Here is a 6,000-nt window from a genome sequence, read left to right as displayed (position 1 = left end):
TCTAGTCAGTAACAAGTGAAGAATACTGGACAAGGTTTGAGTATATTACACCTGCTTCACTCATGTTAAGATGGCTAATTGGTCGTCCCAAGGTCCATAATAGACACAAATACCCAGCAGAAGCTGTCATGGAAGGTGACAAGTTGAAGAGAAGTTTTTATGTCACGTGTAGCAAGTGTGGTGAGAGGGAACACAACTACAAGACTTGCAAAAGGGCACTATCCAACCCAAACTGGAAGCCAAAGACGAAAAATCCAAAGAAGAATGTCAACAAAAGTTTCTCACTTGTGATGCTTCCATTGTCACAGTTAGCCCCCAGGGAGAGGTAGTTCATAGTTACACAGGGATGTGACTATCCCTAGGGCTAGAATTGAGTCAATAAGCTAGCTCGAGCTCGATTCGTTAATAGCTCGATAAGCTAAACTCGTGAGCTGGTGAGCCGCGCTTAAGCCTGGAATTAAGCTCATAAATTAAATGAGTTGAGCTTGAATTTGGATAATCTCAACTCATTAGCTCGTGAGCTGGCTCAATTATATATATAATATTAAAAATATATATTAAATACATATAGGATATGCATATTAATAATTTAATATATATATGTTCTTAATTATTTAAAATTTTATAGTCATTTTTTATATATAATTTTGATGTACAACATAAATAAAAAATTTATAATTGATAGATAGACAATATATAAAATTTATCTTTTTTAATAATTTTTAATATATATAAGTTATAATTTATTGATATAGAATTATAAGTTATGTTCCTATTATTTGAGCCAGCTCGTGAGCTTTCGTTAAGCCGAGCTTAAACTTACGAAATAGTCTCGATTGTTAATGAGTCAAGCTGTGAGCCAAGCTTAATTTTCGTGAGCCGAGCTTGAGCTTGGTATAGCTCGACTCAGCTCGGCTCACTTCCAGTTAAGTCTCCCCCCTCCCCCCCATAATAAATTTAGGGATTTAGTTGTCCATTTAAAATTTACTTAGGGTTTTATTAGTCTTATTAATCATTCATTTGGGATTTATATGTCAAAATTTATTCTATGCTTCATTAACACACTTGTAATTAATGGCATTTTAGAGTGGGGAGCAAAGTACCCCTGATGCAACCAACCAGAATCATGTTGATCAGAATTCTACTGACCATTTAGTAGCTAATTGGTAACCTCTCATAAGTTTTGTTGACTTTTATTTGTTGTTTCTGAGTCATTCACAATTCTTTTGAACTTGCTGCAGGTTAACCCAAATACAACATCTGCACCAATCTCTGAGCCAGTCTCTGCAATAGGAGGCATATCAGCACTATTGTTTGCAACACCATCAAGGCCTACATAAGTACCATTTAGACCTCCAGCCCAGTTTGCATCACGGCCAACTCCTAAGCCATTTAGACCTAAGCAACCCATAAGGAGGAAGCTTGTGGCCAAAACCCTCTTCATCTGGACCACATACCCAGCTTGAACAAAATCTATCGTCTTCACATTAACCAACTATAACAGGGGCCTCTCTAGAGACTTTGGCATCGGCAGGCAAAGCAACTCAGAGGCTGTTTAAGTTCATCCCCATTCCAGAACTCAACAAGCTTAGCAAGTGACTCTATTGGTGTAGAAATTTAGCTTAGAAACTCATTTTGGAAACAATATGATTGTATAACTCGTAGACTTCAATTATGCTTTATTTTAGCAGACTTCATGTTTAGACTTCTTTTATGATATTGACATCTCTTTCATGAGATTAATATATGCTTGGACTTATCTAATCATATGTGTGAAGAATATGTCATTATCTTACTTAGTTTCGTAGCTTCACATACATTCTCCATCATTTGCTGGATATAACATCGTTTAATACATTACTTTTGCCTAAAAAAATACAAATCATGGTAACTAATTCCAGACTTCATTATAACATTTTTCCTGACCTACTATTCAACTTTTCAACCAATTTTGGCAATAATGGATGCAACAATTACACTAAATACTACAACAACAATCCAATACACATTAACATTTTTCTTGCTCTCTAGCTATAACAACTTCTTCTCCAAATAAGCTAGTCTCTGTTCCACTTTTTTCTTCCCAAAGTACACTTTTAGATCATCAACCTCATTCTCAGACATTAACTTGTCTTTGCCCCCTTATTGTTGCAAGATGGTCATCCAACCATACGAAGAAATTGTAATGACTGGAATTTTTCAACCACATTTTTATCATCAGAACCAAAATTATATGAAGAAAATCCATATAATCAAAATCAATAAAACAAAATCACCAACTTACCTTAAAGAACGGGCAGTCAAGGAACAAACTGTTAGGGTTCGTCAACAACATAGCATACACTCCACATTTACACGTTGGAGCAATGTTGTCTTTCTCCTCTCCACCTTCCACGCATTTAATGGTGGACGACAGTGGAACTCATCACTACAAGAAAAATGCTGAGTAACGTCAAATTTACCGTCGAAAACAATCAGACAATATAAGTCTAGCTGGTAAATGTTTACCGTCTGAATTTTTTCGTCTGACGGTAATTACCATCGGATTTTGCGACAGATTATCAGCGCGAAGAACCAATTGGTTACTGGCGGATTTTTTTGACGATATTGTTGGCACAAAAAGGTATTGTTTTGTGTACTATTACCGTTGGATTATTCCTACGAAAATTTCGACGGTAATATCAATTTTTTTAAATGTGAAATAAACGGACAATTTTAATTTAAAATTTTTTTTCACACAATTAGTAGTCGATTTATAAATAATGAAAAACTTTCATTTAAAATAAATAATACAATATTCAAATAAATTAAAAGTCAAGTCCGTCAAATAAATTAAAAGTCAAGTACATCAAATAAATACAATGAAATAATAAAATGAAAAACTAATAACTACAGATCTAGGTAGTCATCATCGTCATTGTTGTCATCGGTCTCATGGTCCTGAGTCCGCGGCGCAGAAGACAATGATGTCTGTATGCTATCAACAGGACCGCTAGCACCAGCAGGACCGCTGCCACCAGTAAGGTCGATGCCAGCGGCGCGCATCTGGACCTAGTACACCTCTATTTGTGCCTCCATACACTGCATCCGCTCCAGCAACTCCCTCCACTCTAGCCTGAGCTCATCTGTAGACGTCACGCGGGTGAGGATCTCTTGATCCCTCTCCCGATAATCTTTAAGCTCTTGCAGCCTACGGCTACGTTGGAGCTCTTGCACCTGCAGCCTCAAATCCACACTTTCCTCGGGCTCGACGGCTAGACTGGTGGCAGAGCCTGATAACGGCCTCAACGTGGAGGTACGGAGGCTGCTGGTGAAGAATGACTCCATTCTATATACGCGGTTCTTGTACGGTGCTGATGTGGTCTCGTGCCAAGCTGCATCGAGATCGATGACTGAAGCTGTAGAGCCATCGGTGGCGTCCTCCCCACCCTGCTGAGACTGCTGAGTCGCAACCTCTAGTCTTTGTGTGTAGGACTCCTGTGTAATTAATACAAGTTATTTTGATTAGTACGGCAGATATACAATGAATCTCTAATAATTTTATAGCAGAAGATAATCAGATGTATGTTTCTCACATAATGATCCTACCGTTGATCAGCAAATGTCTCTTTGTTCTCCTTCAGTGTGTGGGTGTACTTGAACGTCTCTGCCAATATCGCCTCGTGATCCAATGACTTCGACTACAAATGTTGCATTGAAATAATATTATTAGGATGCCTAGTAATGATATTCAGAAGAATATAACTATGTTATTAACAAAATTAAAGTCACTTTACATACCAGCCTGGCCATAGTCTTCATGAAGGTTGCTGAACTGTCAGTATACTTAGATGATCTGGCCAAGGCCCTATTAGCTCTGTTGGTGAGATGCCGATGCCAGTACCCCTCGTCGGTCTCCCAATGAACAAACAGATACTTTTTTATGTCTGGTCAGAGCCAGGACATCCGGTGGTCCCGCCCCTGACGAACATCATCCAGCATCTGCTGGAGCCACCAACCCATTCTATGGTCGAATATCTTCCTAATGGTAAGGTCGTGCCCAGCATCCCACCTAAAGTGCAGCTACAACAAAGAAACTTTAAAAATAGTTAAGCAAAATAGAAGATATAAACTAGCTAAAAATGTTTGAAACTTAAAAAAAAGTAATTAACGCCCATTTCTGAAATCATCGCTCCCTAGTCTAAGCGGGGATCTTCGTGTAGCTGGGCCAGGGATGGTTGTACATCAGTTTAATGACATCTCATCTCCTGAGTACATGCATTATTGTTTGGCGCAAACCTATCAACTAAAAACAAGAGTCAACCTAAATCCACTAAACAGGAATCATAATCATTGAAACTTAAAATAATAATCAGGCAACCAAATCAACCCAAATTCACTAAACAGGAATTAATTTTCAAGAACTTTCAGCAATAAAGTTAATCATAATCATTGAAACTTAAAACAATAACTAGGCAACCATTTCAATCTAAATCCACTAAACAGGAATCAATTTTCAAGAACTTTCAGCAATAAAGTTAATCATAACCATTGAAACTTAAAAACACTAACCAAGCAATCAAATCAACCTAAATTCACTAAAGCAGAATCAATTTTCAGGAACTTTCAACAATAACCACAATAATTGAAATTGGAAACACTAACTAGGCAACCAAATCAACCTAAATCCACTAGACAGGAATCAATTTTCAGGAACTTTTACCAATAAAGTTAATCATAATTGTTGAAACTTAAAAACACTTACCAGCCAACCAAATCAACCTAAATCCATTAAACAGAAATCAATTTTCAGGAACTTTCAGCAATAAAGTTAATCATAATCGTTGAAACTTAAAACACTAACCACGGTGGTACCAAAAGAAACCCTTCTTCTACCTCGACCACGACCAGTAGGTTGATCCGCAATACCTTTACCGATCGACATGTCTGCAAATAAACAATTATCAAACAATCTCAACAATAATTTCTTAGCAAAACAATCAACAACGCAACAATTAACACATTAGACAATTCCAAACACTTCAACAATTTAGAACCTAATGTATTGAATCTAACCTAACTTAATCAACCTAAATCCACTAAAATTAGAAAACTAAACTGAACTAACTTTGAAACTGATTCAAAATTAAAATTGAAGTTCTACTCAAACCTAAACTAAATTAAACTAAAGTTAAATAATTATCAAACAATTTCAGCAATAATTTCTTAGCAAAACAGTCAATAACGCAGCAATTAACACAATTAGACAATTCCAAACACTTCAACAATTCAAAACCTAATGTATTGAATCTAACCTAACTTAATCAACTTAAATCCACTAAGATTAGAAAACTAAATTGAACTAACTTTAAAACTGATTCAAAATTAAAATTGAAATTCTAATCAAACCTAAACTAAACTAAATTAAACTAAAATTAAATAATTATCAAACAATCTCAGCAACAATTTCTCAGCAAAATAGTCATCAACGCAATAATTAACACAATTAGACAATTTCAAACACTTCAACAATTCAAAACCTAATGTATTGAATCTAACTTAACTTAATCAACCTAAATCCACTAAGATTAGAAAACTAAACTCAACTAACTTTGAAACCGATCCAAAATTAAAATTGAAATTCTAATCAAACCTAAACTAAATTAAACTAAAATTAAATGATTATCAAACAATCTCAGCATTAATTTCTTAACAAAACAGTCATCAACACAACAATTAACACAATTAGACAATTCCAAATACTTCAACAATTCAAAACCTAATGTATTGAATCTAACCTAAATTAACCAACCTAAATCCACTAAATTTGAAACTAATTCAAAATTAAAATTGAAATTCTACTCAAACTTAAACTACATTAAACTAAAATTAAAGAAATTGGAAAAGAGTTGCTCATCTAGAACCTATAATGAAGAACAAAGCAAGAAATAAGAGAAGAGGTGGATGTTGCAGTCTTGGTCACCAAAGTTTTGGTGGCGGCAGATGATGGTGACAGCAGAT

This window comes from Arachis ipaensis, chromosome B3 (assembly GCF_059453495.1).
Source record: "Arachis ipaensis isolate K30076 ecotype BB chromosome B3, ASM5945349v1, whole genome shotgun sequence".
Lineage (NCBI taxonomy): Eukaryota > Viridiplantae > Streptophyta > Magnoliopsida > Fabales > Fabaceae > Arachis > Arachis ipaensis.
Note: the sequence above shows the minus strand (reverse complement) of the source record.